Consider the following 25,988-nt stretch of genomic DNA (forward strand, 5'->3'; position numbering starts at 1 on the left):
CTGTTTTGTTTCAGTTCCAGTGAACATATCATGGAAAAGAAGGTTACAAGGCAACTGTTTTGTTTCAGTTCTGGTGTACAATGTGTCATTTCAAATGGCGCATATCAATATGTCGCCCTCACCATCATCTATAGGAATCGATTGGGCTAGAATGGTAATGGTTTTTAAACAGTCAACAGAAGCAACAGTGGCAGCTAACGGATAACTCTCATGGAGAGTAATGTATCGCTCTCGAAAAGGAGGATGAAGATCAAAACCTTGGGACCGCTAGGTGAAATATAAATTAAGCTCTTAGTAATTCATAGGGAGGGGTTCTACTCGCCCTCCCAAGGTTTGCAACTTGAAGGTTTCTTGGCTAATTTTCTCTTTGATCTCAAAGGTGCCAATCCACAAAGCTTAGAACTTCATGTGTTTTCCCCTATCTTCGTGGGCTTGATCCCATTTAAGAACTAGATCACCCACATTAGACTCGCATGACCCTACAGATTTCTTGTGAAAGCACGTCTTAATCAACGCTTGATGAATGGGAAATTTCTCTCTAGTGTTTCGTCTCTCCTCTTCCAACCTCACAAGGGTATCGATACGACCTTGAATGGCAGGGCATGAGGAGACTTGTGACTCTTGGACTAGTCTGGGAGCAGATAGGTATAGGTTAGGTCCAAGATGGCTTCTTTCGCATAAACTAGGAAGTAAGGGGATGTGTCAATGAATGGTTTTGGGGTAACTTGGTCAAAGCAAAGGGCGTTACTCAGTGCATTGTGCCAATTCCTTTAATGAGAAAGTAGGGTTTTATTGAGGATGCAGATGAGGTTTTTATCGGTTGATTCTGCTAGGCCATTCCCCTGAGGGTAGTAGTTGGTTGACAGTTTTAACACAATACTATTTTTGAAAGAAAAATCATACAGTTTTAAGATTAAAAATATGTAGCATTATCAAAGAAGAGTGAGGTTAGAACACCGAACCTCGCTATGATGTACAGATTAATGGAATATATTACCTCGTCATCGTTAACCTTTTGCAATGGAATTTCCTCTACCCACTAGGTTAAATAGTCAGTGGCTATAAGTATATACTTATTCTGTTTTGATGAGTTCATCATGATCTCACGTATGACATCCAACCCCCATTGCTAAAAGGTTCCTCAACTACTATGGGTTGGAGTCGAGTGGGTGGTCTTGTTTGCCTACTTGTATGCTTATGGAATATGGGACACTTCTGAGCATAAGGATGTCATCCTTGAACAACGTGGGCTAGTAGAAACTTGCTTGCAGAATGTTATGGGTTGTGTCGTCTACTACATAGTGACCTCCTACAAGTCCATCATGTAGATCTTTCAGCACTCGTTGAGCCTCATCATTTTCTAAACATCTTAGTTGTATGCCAAGGTGGTGCTTTATGAAAAGGTTTCCTTGAACCATTTGAAATGAGGTATCCTTAAGCCTAAGGACTCTCTTCTGTTTGGATGACATGGTCTCGAGTATAGATCCTTGCACTAGGTATTGCCTTAAATCAGAGTACCATGATGGACTGGTCGATCAAACTCTGTATTTTGTTGATCAACCACCTCGACGATTCATTTACACAACCTGTGCCGTTTCATGGTGTGGGAGGGATTGAACTCCAAATCGTATTCTAGGAGGGAGGTCATCCAGTTGGCTCTACTCTCACGCACTTCCTGTTTCACAAAGAGGGATCTGATGGCGGGGTGTAGAACCATTACTGTGATGCAGTTTTTTAGGATGTATGTTCTTAAGTGTTTCACCACTTTGTAGATTGTGTATGCCTACTTATGAATGTTTGAGTAATTTATCTCTGTACCTTGAAGCCTTGTAGTCATTAAATATATAGGTCGTTCATCGTAGTCACAATCCTTTTGTGTGAGGACCACGACCATGACGAGTCTAAGGGGAAAGTGTACAATTAAAAGTCATTGCTGAAATTTGGGCTCGAAAGGATGGAGCCCCCATGATTATTATTTTAATGCGATCAAAATATTTCTTTTCTTCTAGATTCCATTTAAATATTGAATTCTTTTTTTATCATATTTTGTAAATATTTGATAATTTGAGCAAAATCTGAAGGAAATTTTTGAAGAAAATTAATCTTTCCTTTGAAAGATTGCATACATTTTATGGTGCTCGGATGAGGGATCTATGTTATAGCTCTTATGCGGTGAGGATGTACAATGATTCTATTCTTGGTGATGATGTGAACAAGAAAGTTGCTTGCGGAAACTGCGAATATGCTCTTGCTAGGGTGGAGGAAGATTCCATCTTTCTAATATCTTTCGAAAATCTACTTCAAATGGTTGAGTTGGTGACCCCTTTTCTTTGAAAAAATGGTGACGTAGTCTAGGTAGACCACCACGCTCTCACTCATAAGACCTTTGAAGGATATATCCATTGCTCTCTGGAAGGTTTCCCCAACATTTATTAGCCTGATAGTCATACAGTGCAATGAAAACATCCCCCGTTTGTTAGGAATGTTGTTTTGATCCGATCGGTTTAGCTACCAAGACATGATTGAACCATTGAAGCCATCTAACATGGACAAGACTTTGGATCCTGAGACGGTTTACATGATCTACTCCATGGAGGGGATAGGGTAGTTGTCTTTATCTGATGCCTGGTTGAGGTTCCGTAAATCTACACTCGTACGTATCTCCCTAGATTTCTTTCGTACTAGCAACAGATTAGATACCCATGTAGAGTGCCTCACCTTGAATATGATGCGAGCATCCAACAATTTCTTGAGTTCCTTTTGGATGAGGGGTTCTAGTGTGTAATCCACCTTCCTCATTTTTTGCCGAAATGGTTTGGCCCCTTCTTTTGCAGGGATGACATGTTGAATAATTCGAGTATCGTACATTTTTAGGTCATCATATTTCCAAGAGAGAATATTGCGGTACCTTTTCAATAGGCTGATGAATTCATGTCTTTTCTCTGGGTGCATCCCAGACCTATCTTGACACATTTGGGGTCAAATTCAGTCTTGAGGTTGATCTGCAAGTGTGATAGAGTGGAACTAAGTGTGTTGGCATTTGGCGGACCTCAGAAATGGTGCTGGAGGTCAAACAATTTCTCTAACATCACAACCCCCTTATGTAAGGGGCTTCCTTTCCGTGAATACACTTCTTCTTGTAGCAACCTCTCATGTTTCTCTTCATCAATGGTTGCACCTTTGAACACTTCTACATTTGTCATGAACTGCAAAATATGTTGGTCATCATTGAAAATGCACAAGTTATTTATGTTATCAGGGATTGCGAGTTTATACATAATTTCAATAGAAAACGTGTCCCTAAGGGGTGTGAATCTAGCTACAACATTAGCTAAAGTGTCAACAGTGGCATTATTAAATCTAGCAATGGAAATAATATTGAAATATTTAAAAGAAATTATCAAATCCCATAGCTCATGCTAGTAATTCTTGAGGTGCACGGACAAATAGTGAATCGTATTGTGTACCTATCTCGTAATAATTTAAAAATCCCTGATTACCTTCAGACAATCTGCTTTTAGGTCAATGGCCTTTTTGGGTCCAAGGACTAATGCCTCATATTCTTCAGTGTTGTTTGTGCATTCAACCTCTAACCCATAAGAGATCAATAATCTATACTCCTTGGGGTCGACCAGGATGCACCCTGCTCCAGCTACATCATGAGCTTTAGATCTGTCTTAATACAACATCCATGTTTCAGTACTAAGGGAGGGTAAACCTGACGTATGCAATTGTAAGGCATGGACTTCATTATCGAAGCTCGGGTTTTGCATGGGAATTTCAATCTAGGTATTTGGGGAAACGTTTGATGTTTGAAGCTGATAGCACTCGAATATGGATTCTAGGAGGCACACCCGTAGCTCTTGTTGGGTGTGTCTGATCAGTTCGTTAGATCCCTCTAGCTAGGTTACGGTATAATTCATGAAAGGCTCACTATTGACCATGATCTGGTTATTTCTTCCCTTTTAAGGTAGCCATAAGTGGGACCATTATGTTGCAAAGTAGCCCTGAAGCTTACATGACCAATCTATGGTAAGAAGAAGACTGTAGGCTTCTGGAATGTCTAGAACAATTATGGCAATGCATTGGTGCACCTGAGAATTAGAAGATAACTCAATGATAACATTATTTAATTCTCCCACAGCCAGAACTTGAGACTTGTCAAGTTGGATGATTTTTTCATCAGTTTTCTCTGGCTGGATATTTAGCTTCTAGCATACTTACCAGGTCATGACTTTGGTAGATGTGCTAGAATCAATGATGTAGTTTTGAACATTAAAATTGAACATCTTGAAGATTAAGAGGAATTGTGGTGTCAAGCCTCTCGATTTTGTGTTTGCAGCATTCATTATTGCTGGAAGGTCAATCATAGCTGGGGATTGCCCTGTGGAGTTCCCCTTGCGTGATGTGGAGGGTTTTGAAGGGGTAGGGGAGATGGCGAAGGCTTTGGCAATCAACTCACGCTAACTAGTCAACCTGCATAACTCGTAGAACAAGATATTAGCTCAAGTATTCTTCAAATCTTCGATGATATTGTAATCTAAAATCTAAGGATGAAGGATTTTGTGTCAAGCGTTGTGTTGCCGAGGTAGTTTTAGCTATCAACACTTTAGAAGAACTTATGGGTGTGGATGAGTCTCCTTTTGTACCAGTTGGGGACTCATTGGAGCTTAAATCATTCATCCCCCTAGTTGCAGAAGTGGATGAGTGGCTAGTATTGTTGTGGGGCCGAATCCTTCATAACAATTCCCTTTTCTTATCCTCCATAGTAGCATCAAACACAGGACCTTTACTCCTAAGGATGTAACTTTTTTGGGGCTTTGGGGAAACATCTTTGATAATGGCCTCTTAAGCAATCAACAAATCTCCCGCATGGATGATCTCGAAGGTTAACACAGTAGATGGAGCATCATCGTTGGGAAGGGAGTCGTCCTCTTCACGATCATTAGTTTCTACTTCACCCTCTCAAGCGACCTAATCCTCTAACAGCTAGATGACTACGAAAATCATATTATGGAGCCACTATGGATAGGTCTTCTCGGAGTGGGAGGCATGTTGGAATGTGCAAAAGTTATCTTTTGATAGCTCCTCCACATTGATGTTTGAGTTGGATGTTTGCGACACATGAGGGGTGAGATTGTTAGTTTTCCGAAAATGGGTTTAGCAGGTTTTTCTCCTACTGAAGCGTCACTGTTTCTTCTCTTTAATTCAAACACTTAGTTAGTCATATGTTTTAGGGATTTGGCCAGTCCCTCGAAATTGAAGGAGTGTTTTTTTTTTGGTTTTACTTGATGAGGCCTCATTCTTCCTCTCGAAGGGTTTTACATCCTCTCATGACTCATGCTCTAGGCCACCGATAGAAAGGACGTCATTTTCAACTTAGAGCATAGTAACGAAGTTCTCTACTGTGGTGGGTTTTGCTTCACATTTAACGAAGTCGACAATATCCTAAGGTAGGGCCCTGGTGTAATAATCAATCTTGATGGAATCATCCAGGGCTACATCCATAGGGAAATTAATCAAAATGGTGGAAAAATGTTGATTGAAATATTTCACCTTCTCTTTCTTATGACATTCTAGTGTGCTGAGCTCGGTGAGAAGCATAGTGTGTGTCTTGTCTTCTAAAATTTTGTCAAGGAATGTTTTCCAGAACTCATCCCAAGTTTGGATGGAGGCGATGGGAAGAAACCATTATCATGTGGCTACTTTATTCTCAAGGGTGTGAGGGAATAAATGATAGTCTACATCATCATATTGGACCTTCATCATTTGAAATGCTAGGTAGAAATTGCTAATATGGTCGTTAGCTGAGGTTCCCTTCTCGAGGTCAAACTTCGAGAGGTGTTTCTCAGAGTGGCGAGGCATGTCATGGAGCTGACCTCTAAGATTTAGTGGGGATTGAGCCATCCAAGCCAATGGTTGTTGCTGGTGATCTCCTCTAGGGTAGAAAAGGATGCGATGCTCATTACCTTCTGATTCGCTCCCATTGCCTCACCCCTCGCTCGTGTGAGGGGGTCACTGGCCTTCTCCTCGAGGCACTCTGAGGTGTCCTAGAACTCTAGTTTTTTTCACATTCCTTGTATTCCTTAAGCCTCTCCTGATACACTAATTGTTTTAGAAGTTTATATGGTCTCTAAGGTAATCCTTGGTTCCCTCTCCTAGGATCCCTTTGTTGCCCCCAGTGAGAGGTTGATTGTTAACAGGTGTCTATTCAGTGAGACATCGATCATTTCCCTGCGTCTCCTCCTATTGTGGCCGGTTACTTTCACCAGTGATGGCATTGATAGGGTCACCCTCCTCATATTCAGGATGACTTTCCAACCCTTGTGTAGATAGCCTCTCAATAGTCTCTGCATAGTCATCCAATGCTAGGCTAATTAACTATGATATGGAGTTAATGAGGATGCCTTGATGCGTGTGATGAAGCATGGAGGTGTGTGGATTAGATAGGGAGTTAGTGCCAGGAATGCATTTTAGATCCTAGCGATCTATCAAGTAATATAGATCAAAGCCCTAAGTTGTTTGATGGTGACTTAAAACATGGGAAGTTCCTCTCATTCGGGAGCATCTTCAAGAGGGGGAAGTTGCGAATAATCTTAATGTGGCTTCGTGAAGGCTAGCCCATAAGGGGTATTTTATGGTATGTCAAGGGGCATGGGGGGAAAGTTTTGTTACTTCCTCGATGAGAAATTCCGTTGTGACGTCATGGATTAGTACTCGCTATGGCCCTTCTTCTAGCACCAAATCTGTTGACAGGCTAGAATTTACCACCAACAACAAAGGGGATCTCCCTGGTATAGATTCCCAACTAGAGCCTGCCCTGTTTGTGAAAAGGATCCCTTTCGGTACGTATGCCCAACCATCATTGAGTTGTGTTGAGCTTGCCTGAGATGGAGGTGAAATATGACATCAATTGAACAGTTAGAGTATAAACAACATAAACCTTATGTAAAGTTACTATTAGTAGGCTCAAATAAGACTCATGTCTTCCAAGATAAAGTTCTTAACAATTGTAATTTAATTCACAACGATCAAACATCTATGAGCATAAATAAAGTTGCAGCCAAAACAGATTATACCAATACCATCGAAATAGTTCTCCAACACAAGCATAGAGTTAGCGAATCAAATACCATTAATACAAAGCAACACAAAGTTTGTAGTATGAGATAACATATGAGGAGACCACATATAAAAGAGCTTTCAGGAACATCTGATCCATCAAGTGAAGAAAATACTCATGGCCTTAGAACATAAATGATCTGAAGGATCCAATAGTGGAAACGTACAACCACTTCTTGCATAAATTATAAGAGCATAAATTCTATTAAGTAATGTATATATATCTCAAAAAATGTCCCCAGCCAAAGGTCCTTTATAAACGAGGATACATCACAAAAAATAAGCTATCAACCAAGTTCACTAATTTAAAATTGGGAGGTTGGAAAATGTCAAGGCCGAGTTGTTCCATTAAATCTGTGTGTCATAGGTTGTATAATGCTCCAGTGGGAGTGATCTGTGACTGATCTTCATCATGTCAGTAGAGGAACTCGAGTGCATCTGGGATGAAGGTGGTCCATTTGGCATGCACCTAGTTGTTCAAGGTTACCAGTTTGGTGTAGATCCTCACTGGTTTGACCACATAACGTGTGATATTTTCTTTGGTGATTGGCATGTCATTTGTATGGGCTTCTTGTTTATATGTCTCTACCAATGCATGTACTTCCTTGGATATCTCATCTTGGTTCCTCAACTTGTCTGACTTCTCCCGTATAGAGTACCCCATGAAGTTGGATAATAGATTCTAAGTCGCTTAATAGTTTCCCGTAGGATATGAATACCGTGTCCACATCTTTCATCAGATTTTCCTTAGACTGAATTTTGATGCAGAGTTGAACCTTGGTATTCTCCATGGTGATCCAATCCTTCTTAGGGACCATCATTGGTGCTCCTGGGTACTTGATGGACCATTTGTGTATCTTATCAAAAGTAGTCATAGCCTCCTTAAGAATCGCGACTCTTACTTTTGTGTGGGCTTGGATTGTCATGATTGGGGCCACTGTGTGATGCAGTTTGAACATATCTTCATAGTCTACTACCATGGCCTCCCTTGGAGTCTTTATTTCTACTTCGATTGCTGCTTGGAATTGAGTTGCGCTCATGTGAACTAAACAGAGTGCCATCTTCTCTTCGTCCACCTTTCTTTTCTCCTGCTTTGCCATGGTCACCCTTAGTTCAAATGAATAAAGCTTCTTATAAAGATCAACAATATGTTTGCTCATTTGGTCCACATTGTGTTCTGTGGTGGAAATGAAAGTTCTGCCAGCCAAGGTAATTATTTGCAGGTTTGCTGTAATGATGGGCACAATATCCTTGGTCATGGTTACTCATAAAGATTCAGCTGGATTCATGGCATAATATTTTTTTTCTTTCTTGCATAGTTTTGAGGTTTACTTCATGCAAAGTGAGATTTATCAGATCTAGGACCTCCTAGTCCTCTCCCTCTGAGATATCCAATTCTTGCAAGGGGTGCTGCCCATCGATGATGGGAGTGGTACGAGGCACGTCTAATGGGAGAAGTTCACTTTATCCTGTACCTAGGTCAGTTGTTTTGCTATTCTCTTCTTATTCAATTTCCTCGACTTCCATTTCCTTGTTTCTCCTTAGTTATTCTCCCTGTCGTCTTTTATCTTGATTTGTGAGCGCTTGTTGCCTCTCTAGCTCATCTTCCATATTTTTAATTTCTTGCTCTAATCTCTTATTCTCCTCCTGCGTTCTCTTCTCTTCTTCTTCTTCCTATTTTATCTTCTCTTCTGCTTCCTTTGCACTTAAATCTTCTTCCTGCTTTCTCTTCTCTACCTCTTCCTGTGCCCTTCTTTCTTTCTCTTGTTTTTTCTTCTTTGGCTCTTCCTCTGTGCCCTTCCTTCTTGTTGTTGCTTTCCTTGTTGCAGTTTGTCCTTTTGTCGCGCTGCCATTGTTATAAAATTATATATTACGGAGCAATGGAACACATAAAATATTGCAGAAATATAAACACATAAAACGCACAAAAGAAGAGAAACATAGACATACGTGGTTCACCCAGTTTGGGCTACGTCCACCCCGAACAGCCAATCCTTCCTTTCTATTATCCAGCAAAATGAAGAGACACAACCTACAGCAAATCCACTGTAATATCCTCTGTTTTGTCTCACAGTCTCACCTCTCTATTTCTCGCTCACAAAATACACATCTATTTCACAACCTCAAATACAATACCCTCATACAAAGAGAGGGGTTTCCTTCTAGGGTAAAATACCCTAAACTAAACATAAGTTCTACCGTCAGATCATCTTCTTAATGAACGGCCCAGATTGACTATAAATTACTATACATTTACAAGGCAATTTTACATTTGTTTTTAGCTTCAGGGGCGCTGCCCCCCGAGCCCCCGCCGGGGGACCGCTGGCCCCCGGACCCCCCAGCCAGGGGGGATCAGCCCCCCCGTACCCCCGCTGAGGGGACAAGTCCCCCCCGCATGGAGGGGTGTACAAGAATTCCTGGGGTATACATCCGTCTGAAACAAATAGCTTTGAACAATCATGCTCCACACACAACAATCTCCCACTTGGAGAATGATTGTAGCAACTCCACTGCTACTTCATTTGATGGACAATGGCTCCTCTTTGGACCTGGTTGTTTTTCATCTTCATCGTCATCCTTGAAGACCAATTGAAACTCAGCATGTTCTCAGTTTCTCCCTCGTTATAGCTTTTGTTAGCATATCTGCAGGATTCTTGCTAGTGTGTATCTTTTCCAGCTTCAACTCTCCATCTTCCAACACTCATCGTATGAAATGGTACTTGAGCTGTATGTGTTTAGTCCTGGAATGAAAGGATAAGTTCTTTGCAAGATGAAGGGCACTTTGACTATCACTGTATAACGTGCCCATATCATGCTCCTTACCCAATTCACCCATAAACCTTTGTAACCAAATCATTTCTTTACTAGCCTCTATAGCAGCAACATACTCTGCTTCTGTTGTTGAAAGTGCAACAACACTTCGGATTTTTGAAACCCAACTAACAGCTGTTCCTCCAACAGTAAATACATATCCTGTAGTGCTCCTCCTGTTATCTCTGTCACCTGTCATATCTACATCAACAAAACCTTGTAGGGAGATGTTTGAACCACCAAAGCATAATGCTTGATTTGTGGTACCTTTCAAATATCTGAGAATCCATTTCACTGCCATCCAATGTTCCTTTCCTGGATTTTTCATGTACCTGCTTACAACTCCCACTGCATGTGTAATATCAGGCCTTGTGCAGACCATTGCATACATTAAGCTTCCAACTGCTGATGCATATGGAACTTTAGACATATAATCCACGTCTTCTTGGGTCTTTGGGCACATTTCCTTGCTAAGATTGAAATGGCTAGCAAAAGGTGTACTAACTGGTTTTGCATTGTGCATGTTAAATCTTTTCAACACCTTTTGTATGTACTCATTCTGAGACAATGTTAATTTACGATTTTTCCTGTCTCTAGTTATTCTCATACCAAGGATTTGTTTTGCAGCTCCCAAATCCTTCATTGCAAATGAATTTGCCAATTTTCTTTTGAGCACATTTATTTCCTGCATGTTAGATCCTGCAACAAGCATGACATGTACATACAATAACAATATAATATAGCTGTCATCATTTTACTTTTTCAGATAAACACAATGATCAGAGTGACATCTAGTATAACCTTGTTCAAACATAAACTTGTCAAATTTTAGATACCACTGCCTTGGAGCATGTTTTAAGCCATACAAGCTCTTCCACAACCTGCACACTAGTTTCTCCTTCCCTTTCACCTCATATCCTTGTGGCTGCTGCATATATATCTCTTCCTCCAAATCCCCATGGAGAAAGGTTGTCTTTACATCTAATTGCTCAAGATACAAACCTTCAGCTGCTACAAGACTTAAAATGGTTCTGATTGAAGTCATTTTAACAACAGGAGAAAATATTTCATCAAAATCAATACCTTTCTTCTGTGCAAACCCCTTCACCACAAGTCTAGCTTTATACCTCTGTTTTCCTCCATCTTCTTCCTTCATCCTGTAAACCCATCTATTCTTCAATGTAGTTTTTCCTATAGGAAACCTGACTAAATCCCAAGTCTGGTTATACATTAAGGAGTCCATCTCTTCTTCCATGGATACCTCCCACATCTTCCTTCTTTTAACTTGCATTGCTTCTTCATAACATTCGGGTTCATCGGAATCAGTCAACAATAAATAATATAATGAAGGAGAGTATCGTTCAGGGGGTTTACTTATCCTAGTAGATCTTCTAACACCACTTTCAGGTGTTTGGGGTGCCTGTTGTTGTTGTGGTGGTTGTTGATTATTATTATTTTCAGGCACCTTTCCTTTTTCAGTGATTTCATCAAGAACTACGTATTCCTTGTTTTCCTTTTCCTGTTTCTTTTCCTGCAACTGATTCTTATACAAGACCTTTTCATTGAATATTACATCTCTGCTCCTAATGATTTTGTGATTTTCATAATCATATAATCAATAACCAAAATCATTAACACCATATCCAATAAAGGTACATTTCTTTGACTTTGCCTCAAGCTTTGTTCTATTTTCTTTATCAATATGGACAAAGGCCTCACAACCAAAAGGCTTTAAAATAGAGTAGTTTACCTTTTTACCTGTCCATGCTTCCTCTGGAACACCACCGTCCAAGGAACTTGAAGGCCCTCTGTTTATTAGATAAACAACAGTATCTACAACGTCTGCCCAAAACTGTAAAGGCAATCCTGCATGCAATCTCATGCACCTTGCATGCTTTGTTATCTCAAAATCAGGCCCTGGAAGGCTGCAGACCAGGAAGACTTCAAGTAACTATTTCAAACCAACTTTTGGCTGAGGCTTAGCCTCCTCAACCTGAGAGGGCTCTCTCAAAGGTTAATGATCTTGATAAAGATTAGATGGCTAACTCTATGAAACAAGTATGAAAAATATGAATGGTGGAAACACATTAAACAAAACTATCCATTGGGCTTATGGAGTCCACAACACCTAAATAAACAATGAACTCAACCTTACATGGAAGTCAGGGCATTCAGCGTTTAAATATTCAGAACATAAACTCATATGGGACACACAGTTTATGCATGTATACAGGAAGTTAGAGCACATTCAATGAATTTTGAGTGATTATACATCCATACCACTGTAAGAATTAAGAAAAAGGACAACATCACATATTCTGAACATGAAAAACCCTTCATGAATCCTGAGAAGCAAAGTCAAGCATGTATTATTGAAAATGAGTCATACATATGCCAAATACAAGTTTTCCATAAAAATTTCCAACCCTTTGTACATCAGCTCTTCTGCTATATATAGAGCTCTTTACACAACTTAGATTCCTCCTCCAGCATGAGGGAAATTCGAATTCATCCTACTGTGACACCTATTGATACTTAAAACTAACTATTAAATGCAAATGAGACCTAACTAGCAGTCCTAAAAACTGATTTTGAAAAAGACTGCTAAAACTAGTAGACAAAGCTTGACTTTCAGCAGTTTCGTAGCGCAAGTTTAACCATAAATTCCTCCCACCTCAGAATGAATTTGAAGAAACTGAAAGAATTTTTTGTAGTTTGGTATGTTAGGAATAAAAGCCTCTTTCAGTTTTCAAAATTAAGTTTTCAGCTGCTCAGAACCCCTTCTGGACATTTACTAGTAAACGCAAAAAACAGAGCTTTTTCTGCTGAAACAGGCTGCTACAGGGGCTTCGCAGCGCGCTGCGAAACTGCTGTGTAATTTCAAAAACATAGCTTACATGCCAAATTTGACTGTCTTGAGCTTCTTCATCTTGAAATGTCCTTCTCATGTGCCTTGGAGCTTTTCAAACTGAATATATATATGGACCCCATTCTTTCCATATGCCTCCACATAACACCAATCATTTGTTGTGCCAACCATTAATGAGAGATTACACATAGGATTCTGGACAGCTGCAGCAACAAACCTATCTAGTGCCTAGTCAATTAAATGGGTTGCAATAATGCCTTCAGTTATCTGAGATTTCCTCAGAATACCATCTAGATCACATGTCACAAACCAACCAATCTGCCAACCAGGAACCATCCACTTCTTCGATATGCTCCCAAGAGTAATTACTGATATAGTTGATGCAAAGAATCCCATTGGAATGAATGGATTCTTACCAAAGACAATATGAGCATATACTTCATCTGAGATTATTAACAAACCTAACCTTTCAGCTGTCTCTGCAACCTTAGCCAAATGATGATGGGTAAAAGTGGTGCCACATGGGTTGCTTGGATTGATAACAACCATTGCCACTGTGTTGTTGTCTGGAATTGTATGAAGTTGATCTAGATTGATTTCCCAACCCATTTCTGGAACTGAATCATGATGCCTTCCTTCCTTTTTCTTGCATTGCCAATAAGTGAAGATGACATGAGATATAAGCTTCTATTCTGGCTGAAAAATAGGGCTTGGGACAGAGCTCATAACGCCTCACAAAAAACGTATTTGGAAAAACTGAAGGGGGCTTTGGTGAACCAATCCATGCTGAAAAAAAACCTATCTTGGTTTTTTGAAACACCTTCCCTACCGCCCAGAATGTGTCTTTGAAAAACAGGTGTAAAACAGGAGATGAGAAACTGCACCTACAACAATTTCGTAGCGCAACTTTGGTCATTAATTTCTCTCATATCGTAATGGATTTGAGGAAACTGAAGGAGGTGTTTCTAGCTCAGTCTGTTAGGAATAAAAACCTCTTTCCATTTCCAAAAATAGGCTTTCATTTGCTTTAGAGACCTCCTGGAAGTTGACTACCTTTTCATAATAAAACTTTGGAGTTCATAAATGTATTTCTTTTCTTTGCTTCTTTTTAAAACTTGCAACCTGTGCATACCAAGATAGCTAATGACCTAATGATGAGGATTCTCATAAATATGACAGCTGAGTGAGATTTTTTATATGGATCAGCACGAAATCACCTAGACAGTTGCGCTGCGAAAACACCTAAAACTGACTTATGCACTACGAAATCACCTAAAGAGCTTTGTAGCACATAATAACCTTTGAACAGAGCTAACACATGGAAATTGTGTGAATTATGTGACCAGTGGTGAATGAGAATGCATAGTGGACTCCTAAGGCTCAGACTCTAAGGCAAACAAAAACTCAAACTTGGACTAGCACCGAATCTTTACCATCAAGCTAGTATGAGAAATTTTGGCGTTAGAATTCTTAAGTGATAACAGTGGCTCCACTTGGGATAGTGTGCTCCTGTAGTACACTAAGAACTCGTATGTCCAGTGCCTTATCCATTTATGACAAACAGAAATTTGCTTGACAAGCATCTCCTTTAAGTTTCTTGGGCCTTCACCTCGGGCTTAAACTTGATGATCACTGTGGGAAAAAGAAATCTACCACTACTGAAAAAATGCTCAGTCAACCTTGAGCTTATTTGCACTTTCCTACCTACCTACCCTACCAGCTGCAAGCTCCACTTGTAGCTCAAGCAACATGATATTTCCAATAAAGCCAATCAATTGTCTTCTCTGATATTGGAGGCTCTTGACTGCATTCAACCTCAAAATAACCATGGTAGTGAGATGACCAAATCAACTTATAATGTACCTGATCTTCATAATGCAAATGAAAATGAAATACTGGTGTGCAAAGCTTGTCCATATATTCACTTATAGGGTCAAAGAATACATGGTTATGTTGATGATTATCATAACATTCTACATCTTTAGACAACTCATTCTCAACCACACAAGATTCTTTCGATATGCTATCGAACTGCTTTTCTGAATGTTGCCTACAAACAATGTAATTTTTCTCTTTCTTATGATCATTTATTGCTGTAAGCTGCTGAGAAGTTTGACATAAAAAACCAACCTTTTCCTCTGCCTGAGGGTCGTAAAAGCTATCTTCCAGTACTTCTTCTTGTTGTTTGCAATCATTTTTATCTTCATTATGATTCGAAGACTGAGAATACTGTTGCATCTCTTCATTCATATCAAAGGATGAAACATGGTTTTCACAAGTAAACCCCTTCTACTCTTCATGTTGCGTTTCATGAGATGTTATACTTTCTTCTTGGTGCTGAAATGCATTGTTATGAAGAGCCTCTAAAATTTCTTCATCCATAAATTCATCATCATCATAACAATCCTCCAAGTATTGAATAAGACTTAAAGAATGTCTACAGCAATCTTTGAGCAGCAATAAGGAAGGATAACATTCTTTATACATCTCATAGAATTCATCATGAAAACTAGCAAGTGAATATATTGAACCATTTTCCAAATTTTTATACCAAGACCATGCTTTTCCTTCTAAAGTGGTCGTAAACATCTTCATGAGAAAATCTTCAGGGAAATGAACCTTAAGACTGCGTACATGCATATGAAACCTAACCAAATGAAGAGCAGCATCATCTTTCTTTTCATCTTTGAATATTGGAAGATCCTCTAACCAATCAACCTTTGGCATAGGATTTGGAAAACCAGGGATATGAGACCGATTCATAGGAGTATACCTGGCATTCATTCTTGCAGTGGAACTCATTTTGAAACTTCATCAAGCTACTGATCTTCTAGCAGTGGAGTCACCTTCTAATTTTTTATTTGATGTGTGGAGTCACCAAGGTAGATTTGTAGCCTCGAAGTGATGTCTGAGCTCCTGCTACCTTCAGAAGTTTAGTCTCTTGATTTCGGGAATGAATAATCTTCAGACTCCCGGCAGACGCACCAAAATGTTATCTCAAAATCAGGCCCTGGAAGGCTGCAGACCAGGAAGACTTCAAGTAACTATTTCAAACCAACTTTTGGCTGAGGCTTAGCCTCCTCAACCTGAGAGTGCTCTCTCGAAGGTTAATGATCTTGATAAGGATTAGATGGCTAACTCTATGAAACAAGTATGAAAAATATGAATGGTGGAAACACATTAAACAAAACTATCCATTGGGCTTATGGAGTCCACAACACCTCAATAAACAATGAACTCAACCTTACATGGAAGTCAGGGCATTTAGCGTTTAAATATTCAGAACATAAACTCATATGGGACACACAGTTTATGCATGTATACAGGAAGTCAGAGCACATTCAGTGAATTCTGAGTGATTATACGTCCATACCACTGTAAGAATTAAGAAAAAGGACAACATCACATATTCTGAACATGAAAAACCCTTCATGAATCCTGAGAAGCAAAGTCAAGCATGTATTATTGAAAATGAGTCATACATATGCCAAATACAAGTTTTCCATAAAAATTTCCAACCCTTTGTACATCATCTCTTCTGCTATATATAGAGCTCTTTACACAACTTAGATTCCTCCTCCAGCATGAGGGAAATTCGAATTCATCCTACTATGACACCTATTGATACTCAAAACTAACCATTAAATGCAAATGACACCTAACTAGCAGTCCTACAGACCTAATACAACTAGGAGTGTAACTCCTTATCATGATTCAACAACCTTATCTAAGCATTTAAAGCATTATTTGACAACTTGCAACCTCAAGGAGTCGAATTTGATGAAGCCTCCCACGTGGTCACCCAACTGCTGATGACAAACCCTAGAAATTAGGGAACATGTTTCCCTGTTTTTAGGTTTAGATCCTTGAAAATTACAGAGCCTTTATCTCTTCATCCATGACACATTTTACGAAACTGAAGGAGGTTTTTGTAGAACATGTTGTCCAGAACAAAAACCTCTCCTGTTTTTTGAAAACATTTCTCCAGCTGTCCCGAAACTGTCCTTGAAAAACACGTGGCAAACAAGAAAAATCCGTTTTCTGAAATTAGGGTCTCAATGAAAGCTTAGTATATCCCAACTGAAAACAGTTATGAATAAAGTGAGATAGGTTATTATAGATGGACATTTTATGAAGAGAAACCTCCCTCAGACTTCCAAAATACGTCTTCCTGTAACCAAAAACTGATTTTGAAAAAGACTGCTAAAACGAGTAGACAAAGCTTGACTTTCAGCAGTTTCGTAGCGCAAGTTTAACCATAAATTCCTCCCCCCTCAGAACGAATTTGAAGTAACTGAAAGACATTTTTGTAGTTTGGTATGTTAGGAATAAAAACCTCTTTCAGTTCTAAAAATTAAGTTTTCAGCTACTCAGAACCCCTTTTGGACATTTACTAGTAAACGCCGAAAACAAAGTTTTTTCTGCTGAAACAGGCTGCTACAGGGGTTTCGCAGCGCACTGCGAAACTGCTGTGTAATTTCAAAAACACAGCTTACATGCCAAATTTGACTGTCTTGAGCTTCTTCATCTTGAAATGTCATTCTCATATGCCTTGGAGCTTTTCAAACTAAATATATATATATATGGACCCCATTCTTTCCATATGCCTCCACATAACACCAATCATTTGTGGTGCCAACTATTAATGAGAGATTACACATAGGATTCTGGACAGCTTCAGCAACAAACCTATCTAGTGCCTAGTCAATTAAATGGGTTGCAATAATGCCTTCAGTTATCTGAGATTTCCTCAGAATACCATTTGGATCACATGTCACAAACCAACCAATCTGCCAACCAGGAACCATCCACTTCTTCGATATGCTCCCAAGAGTAATTACTAATATAGTTGATGCAAATAATCCCATTGGAATGAATGGCTTCTTAGCAAAGACAATATGAGCATATACTTCATCTGAGATTATTAACAAACCTAACCTTTTAGTTGTCTCTGCAACCTTAGCCAAATGATCATGGGTAAAAGTGGTGCCACATGGGTTGCTTGGATTGATAACAACCATTGCCACTGTGTTACTGTCTGCAATTGTATGAAGTTGATCTAGATTGATTTCCCAACCCCTTTCTGGAACTGAATCATGATGCCTTGCTTCCTTTTTCTTGCATTTCCAATAAGTGAAGATGACATGAGATATAAGTTTCTATTCTGGCTGAAAAATAGGGCTTGGGACAGAGCCCATAACTTCTCAGAAAAAATGTATTTGGAAAACCTGAAGGATACTTTTGTGAACCAATCCATGCTGAACAAAAACCTATCTTGGTTTTTTGAAACACCTTCCCTACCGCCCAGAATGTGTCTTTGAAAAACAGGTGTAAAACAAGAGATGAAAAACTGCACCTACAGCAGTTTCGTAGCGCAACTTTGGTCATTAATTTCTCTCAGATCGTAATGGATTTGAGGAAACTGAAGGAGGTTTTTCTATTTCGGTTTGTTAGGAATAAAAACCTCTTTCTGTTTTCCAAAATAGGCTTTCATTTGCTTTAGAGACCTCCTGGAAGTTGACTACCTTTTCATAATAAAACTTTGGAGTTCATAAATGTATTTCTTTTCTTTGCTTCTTTTTGAAACTTGCAACCTGTGCATACCAAGACAGCTAATGACCTAATGATGAGGATTCTGATAAATATGACAGCTGAGTGAGATTTTTTATATGGATCAGAACGAAATCACCCAGACAGTTGCGCTGCGAAAACACCTAAAACTGACTTATGCACTACGAAATCACCTAAAGAGCTTTGTAGCACATAATAACCTTTGAACAGAGCTGACACATGGAAATTGTGTGAATTATGTGACCAGTGGTGAATGCAAATGCATAGCGGACTCCTAAGACTCAGACTCTAAGGCAAACAAAAACTCAAACTTGGACTAGCACCGAATCTTTACCATCAAGCTAGTATGAGAAATTTTGGCGTTAGAATTCTTAAGTGATAACATGCTCGATGATTGTTCTATTCATCCTTTCTGACACACCATTTTCTTGTGGTGTTCTTGGAACTGTCTTCTCTCTGCGAATTCTATGCTCTGAACAGTGCCTATCTGATCCAGGTGGATATTGGTGGCCACCTGCCAAGTCCACCTGGACCCCCACCATTGTCTTTCTCAGCATTTTCAGTTTCCTTAATTGTAGCACAACTTACTATTTTTAGCAGTTTTTCGGGTCCTGAACTTCCGGAGCCGTTTTGAGGCCCTAAACGACGTTTTTTGGAAATCTGGGGGCAACATGGGTCCATGGACCGATGTTGCCCTTCCCAAAGTGGTAGTGCTCGGATAGATCTTTCTAACGAGCTATTGTACGCGTCAAACAGAGATCGTATGCCAAAGTTACGACCCCGGGAAGTTGATGTACCAATTTACCCAAACGGGGCCCACAGTTTGGCGTTTCATCTCCTAGGGTTAGGTTTTGGAATGTTAAGGGTTGTCCATTGTTTCTCAACAATAAATAGGCCTTCGAGCCTCATTGTAACACAGTTCAGAGGCATGTAGCCATCACATCTCTTCTCAGAGATAAGCTACCATCGCCCTAGCTAGTTTATTGCCATTTCTGTTTGTAAGCATATTTCAGTATTTTCCATTAATGAAATGAAGTATTATTTCCGCTGCATCTTTGTGTATATGGTTATCTCTGTAATTTGTTGCGTTCCTGTTTAAATCCGGATCAGTGGTATCAGAGCGGTCTGCTTTTTCTCTGTTTTTCTTTGCATGTCCCCAACAAGGTCGGGATATAAGGAGTTAGGGCTTGAACTGGTTGAACCTTTGCAAGACCAGCCTCGCAAATCCCGACGGCCTCCCATGGCAGACGAGAAGAAAGACGAGGGGGCAGGAGATCCCATCAAAATCTTGCTCGAAGAAGCGCTCGAGCGACAACGGAACGCGATGATGGACAGCTTTGCGCAGATCCTTCAGCGGCTACCCAGAAGCGGCGCATCGGCTTCCAGTAGCTCCTCTGGAAACACCACACCCTTTAAGGTACAAGTTAATTTTGAAATCCCCATATTCGAGGGTCAGATAGACGCCGATGCCGTAGATAAATGGTTAAATCTGCTAGAGGGTTATTTTTCTGTTCATGAATTTTCGAGTCGGGAAAAGATTGTTTTTGCTCTTCTCAAAGCAGCCCCCCACGTCAAGGACTGGTGGGAAACCTACTGCGAGCAGAAGGATGAAAGTACTGGCTCACTGTTTTCAGCCGCACCCACCTGGGATTCGTTCCGGGATGCCATCAAGGAGCAGTACTACCCTGTCGGAAGCTATGAGGATGAATACATAAAGTGGACCACGCTGCGGCAGGGAAGGGACCAAGACGTGCCGGAGTTCACCAATCTTTTCCATACCCTTCGCACAAAGTTGGGTATCAAGGATTCAGAGCAACATTTGATACTCAAATACCGTGGCTGCCTGCACAAGTACATCCAGGAAGAAATACAGTTCTTAAACATCCCCTCGCTCGGCGCAGCATACCGGTATGCCGTCAAGGTCGAGCAGAAGTTTAAACAAAAGAAGCGAGACTTTGGATCTGCGAATCCAAAGCAGGGGAAAGGTGCCCCTAAACCACAGAACAAAGGACAAATCCAAGGCGGGACAGCCCAAGACAACCAGCCGAAGCTGCAAGCAAAGAGCAACGCCGCGAAGCCGAGAAAGGACACTGGAAAATGGTGCGAGTTCCATAAGAGCTCCACTCACAACACAAGTGAGTGTCGGGCCAAGCAGTCACTGGTGGCTGAGCTAAAGGTTTCAGAATCAGATGCATGTTCCGACTCTGAGTCAGAACCCGATAAGGGGTATGAAAAAGGGAAGCATATCATTGATGCGGATCCCAGCGCCACTGTTGCTACCGCAAAGATCCAGAAAAATGAACCCGAAGATCCAGAGGAGGAGGAGCGTCTCTTCCACTCCCAGATGTGGGTAAAGGGCTCCCCGATACAGTTCATTGTTGATAGCGGGAGTCAAAAGAACCTCATTTCGGCAGAGGTCGTGAAGCGGTTGGGCTTACCGACCACAGCACATCCACAACCATACACCATTGGGTGGCTTCACCAAGGGCGAGATCTTCGCGTGAGCCAGCAGTGTCGCCTTCCATACAACATCAAGCCCTTCACGGATGAGGTATTGTGTGACATTGCTCCCCTTGAAGTTTGTGATGTATTACTAGGACAACCATATTTGTGGAAGCGACATGCTGTGTATGAATCAAGGCCCCGTGCTGTTATTATTACATTGGGAAATAAGTTGTTCAGGATACCAGAGGTAGCACCACCTGCCGCCATCTCTTTGATTACTGCAAAACAATGCAGTAAGATCATTTCCAAAACCAGGAAATTTGTTTTCCTGATGATACGCCCTCAAGGGAAGAAGAAGACAGTGGCCACGGCCTCCAAACGGGGTTCCTCTGCACGGCAGCTACAGATGGACAAGATTGTGGAGGAGTACGAAGACATTTTCACCTCCCCGGCAGGGGTTCCTCTGCACTGTCAAGTCAAGCACTCCATCGATCTGACCCCAGGTGCGCCGCTACCCAATGGACCAATTTATCGGCGCTCCGTTCTGGAGAACAATGAAATCAAGAGACAGATTCAGGAGCTCCTGCAGAAAGGTCACATCCGTCCGAGTTCTTCGCCCTGTGGGAGCCCGATAGTGTTGGTACAGAAGAAGGATGGGACGTGGAGACTCTGTATTGACTATCGGGCACTGAACAAGATCACTGTCCGTAATAGGTACCCGATCCCGCGGATTGATGACCTCCTAGACCAACTAAAGGGGGCGAAATATTTCAGCAAGATCGATCTGAAGTCAGGATATCACCAGGTACCAATTGAACCCTCAGATGTGTGGAAGACTGCCTTCAAATCCAAGGAGGGCCTCTTCGAATGGTTGGTCATGCCTTTCGGATTGACGAATGCTCCTGCAACCTTTATGAGGCTAATGGATGACATCTTGCGGCCATTCACCAACTCCTTTGTAGTAGTATACTTGGATGACATTCTGATCTTCAGCCAGAGTTGGGAAGAGCACCTCCACCACATCCGACAGGTTCTCCAAACACTGCGGCAACACAAGCTATGTGCCAATTTGGAGAAATGCACTTTTGGCATGACCGAGGTTCAGTATCTGGGATACATCATTGATGAACAGGGGGTGCATGTCGATCCAGCCAAGGTCCAAGTCATTCGGGATTGGCCCTCTCCAACCACTCTAACAGAGCTCCGCAGCTTTCTAGGTCTTGCCAACTTCTACCGCAGGTTTGTGTTGGGATTTTCTCATATTTCTTGGCCCTTGAGTCAAGTCACCAAGGGCGGGGCGAAAGCAAAATTCTTTTGGTCTGAATCTCAACAGAAGTCATTCAGGGAGTTGAAGGATCGCCTCTGCACGGCACCAGTGCTCGCGTTACCAGATTTACAACAACCATTTGAGGTCGAGACAGATGCCTCTGACTATGCTATTGGGGCAGTCCTTACTCAACATGGACATCCAGTGGCATATCACAGTGAAACACTTTCAGACACAGTCCGGAAGTACCCCACTTATGATAAAGAGATGTATTCCATTGTACAGGCCTGTCGACAATGGAAGCATTACATTTTGGGGAAGGAAACGGTCATCCACACAGACCACCGACCTCTGCAGTTCATACAGACCCAAGGGAAATTGCAGAATGATCGCCATCAGAAGTGGTCTACATACCTGCAACAGTTTCACTTGAATATCAAGTATAAAAAGGGCAGCACCAATAATGTTGCAGATTGCCTCAGTCGACCACCGATCATGGCGCTAACCACCGTGCTCAACTCTTGCGGGCACGAGACTTCTGATTGGCCACTTCTCTACAAAAGCGACCCAGAATTCGGCCACACATACCAGACACTCTTGGAGGGTCGGCAAGTTGCAGATTTTCACCTCCAGGATGCCCTATTATGCCACCTCGGTCACCTCTGTGTTCCTTCAAGCGAGCGTGCCAAGATGATTTGGGAAGCACACTACAGTCGGGCTGCTGGGCATTTCGGGGTCGAGAAAACAGTGGCAGTACTGCAAAACTATTTCTATTGGCCGAATCTTCGACAGGATGTTGGGAAGTACATCCGATCATGTACTGCATGTGCCATTGCCAAACCGACCATTAAGAAGCAAGGCCTCTATACCCCGTTGCCTACCCCTAGTCGACCTTGGGAATCCATCTCCATGGATTACATGTCAGGCCTTCCTTCCACTAAGCATGGAAATGACTGTGTCTTTGTGGTCGTCGACAGGTTCTCAAAGATGGCCATTATGATGGCCTGCAAGAAGAATATCACAGCAGAAGCCACTGCTAAACTCTTCTTTGAACGAGTGTGGGTGCACTTTGGGATCCCACAGTCTATCATCTCAGATCGGGACAGTCGGTTCCTCAGCACCTTTTGGTCCAGTCTCTGGTCAATGCTGGACACCAAACTCACGAAGTCCACAGCCTTCCATCCTCAAACTGATGGCCAGACAGAGGTTGTCAATAGGATGATTGTGCACATTCTGCGCATGTATAACTCAAAGCATCCACGCACATGGGACGAGAGCCTCCCCTACGTTCAGCACAGCTACAACCGAGCTCTTCACAGCTCCACTGGCCATAGCCCTTTTCAGGTGGGTTTGGGATTCCAGCCACTATGCCCCATTGATGTGGCCATGCCACTTGCAGCTACTCACATGAATTCAGCTCATGTCCAGTCCGAAACAGATAAGGCCACCAGCTTCATTGAGCGCATCCAACATATTCGCCAGCAGGTCCATGACATTCTTGAGAAATCAAATGCCAAGTACAAGCAGCGACATGATCAACATCGGGTGCCACACAAGTTTCAGGTGGGCGACAAAGTCTGGTTGCATTTGCAAAAGGAACGCCTTACTGGAGCCTATCGAAAATTGAGACCACTCCGATATGGTCCTTACACCATTACTAAGGCTATGGGAGACAATGCATTTGAGCTCAGCATTCCCCCATTCCTTGGCCTGCACCCAGTATTTAATGTGGACCGCCTTCGGCCATACTTTCCACCATTGTTAGACACATCCGACATTGCAGAACAGCTCAAACCCACAGAATTAAATCCAGATTGCATGGAACAAGCTGCAACTGATCGGATCATGGACACACAGATCAAGAACACTCGCCAACAGAATATCCAACTGTATCGAGTTGTCAAAGCGGGCCAACTCCTTCAGCAGGGCAAGTGGCTCACCAGGGAACAAGTTCAGCAGAAGTTTCCTCATCTCATGGAGGAGCTCAACGCAATGGGGACCATTGCTTCCTAAGGGGGGAGGAATGATCCAGGTGGATATTGGAGGCCACCTGCCAAGTCCACCTGGACCCCCACCATTGTCTTTCTCAGCATTTTCAGTTTCCTTAATTGTAGCACAACTTACTATTTTTAGCAGTTTTTCGGGTCCTGAACTTCCGGAGCCGTTTTGAGGCCCTAAACGACGTTTTTTGGGAAATCTGGGGGCAACATGGGTCCATGGACCTATGTTGCCCTTCCCAAAGTGGTAGTGCTCGGATAGATCTTTCTAACGAGCTATTGTACGCGTCAAACAGAGATCGTATGCCAAAGTTACGACCCCGGGAAGTTGATGTACCAATTTACCCAAACGGGGCCCACAGTTTGGCGTTTCATCTCCTAGGGTTAGGTTTTGGAATGTTAAGGGTTGTCCATTGTTTCTCAACAATAAATAGGCCTTCGAGCCTCATTGTAACACAGTTCAGAGGCATGTAGCCATCACATCTCTTCTCAGAGATAAGCTACCATCGCCCTAGCTAGTTTATTGCCATTTCTGTTTGTAAGCATATTTCAGTATTTTCCATTAATGAAATGAAGTATTATTTCCGCTGCATCTTTGTGTATATGGTTATCTCTGTAATTTGTTGCGTTCCTGTTTAAATCCGGATCACTATCAAACTCTTTGCTGCAATATTCACCTCCATTGTCTAATTTAAGACACTTCAATTTCTTTCATGTCTCAATCTCAACCAAAGCTTTCCATTTCTTGAAAGTATCAAAAACATCAGATTTATTCTTAACACAATAAATCCAAGTTTTTCTATTTGCATCATCAATAAATGTAACATAATAACGAGAGCCACCGAGAGATGATACCTGAGCCGGTCCCCATACATCTGTATGCACAAGCTCTAATTTTTCATTCTTCTTTTCTTTCCCAACTCTGAGAAATTTGACTCTCTTCTGTTTTCCGTAAATGCAATTCTCACAGAAGTCCAAATCAACATTCTTCAAACCCGGCGAAAAATTCCTTCAGTGAAGAATCTTCATCCCCTTTTCACTCATGTGTCTGAGCCTATGATGCCATATTGCTGCATCTGCTCCTTTGGAAGTTAAAGCATTAACAGAGGTAGAAATACCATTGCATAAATACAATGTACCAACCTTTTCGCCTTTTGCTATTACCAGGGCTCCTTTGGTGACCTTCCAAGCTTTATCTCTGAAAGTTTTCCCACAACCTTCACCGCCTAACTGCCCTGCTGAAATCAGATTTTTCTTTAGATCTGGAACATGCCATACCTCCTTTAATAGCCATTGGTTTCCATTCTGCTGTTTTACAATAACCTTACCCATTCCAACGATTTTACATGGTTTATCATGACCCAGACGAACTTGTCCAAAATCTCCTTGAACATAGTCATGAAAGTATTTCTTATCAGGTGTGGCATGGAATGAAGCCCCTAAATCTACCACCCAGGAATCAGTAATATTTTCGAAAGAAAGAATCAAAACATCTTGTAACACCTCACCTGTCACATTTGCTTCACAATTGTTTTCTTGTTGTGCATCTCCTTCTTTTCCCTTTCGAGATCTACAGTCTCTCTTTAGGTGTCCTTTCTTTCCACATTTTCAGCACACTATCCCTGATCTGGACTTCGATCTTCCTTTCCTTGATTTACTGTGATATCCTAAGCTCTTTCCTCTTTCCATTTTTCTTCCTCTAGACTCTGCACTCAAACCATTTCCCGATGTCTCACCGAAGCTTTCATCGCATTTCCTCACTAAGGATAGCACCGACAACATCATCAAACTTTAAAGTACTAGATCCAAAAACGGAGTTACTAATGGCCATTACCAAACCATTACAACTTTCTGGTAATGAGCACAAGAATAAGAGTGCTCTAACTTCATCATCAAAGTTTACTCC

The 25,988-nt window shown here is 41.5% G+C and overlaps 1 pseudogene; it reads right to left on the reverse strand.

Moving 5' to 3' along the window:
- Window positions 1-13,030: 13,030 nt before the first annotated feature.
- On the reverse strand, window positions 13,031-13,411 carry LOC149165217 (putative aminotransferase TAT2 pseudogene; annotated as a pseudogene).
- Between the last annotated feature and the right edge of the window lie 12,577 nt (window positions 13,412-25,988).

This window comes from Pinus tabuliformis, chromosome 5_1, assembly GCF_031772625.1.
Source record: "Pinus tabuliformis cultivar Carrire ecotype Pingquan chromosome 5_1, CPIR1, whole genome shotgun sequence".
Lineage (NCBI taxonomy): Eukaryota > Viridiplantae > Streptophyta > Pinopsida > Pinales > Pinaceae > Pinus > Pinus tabuliformis.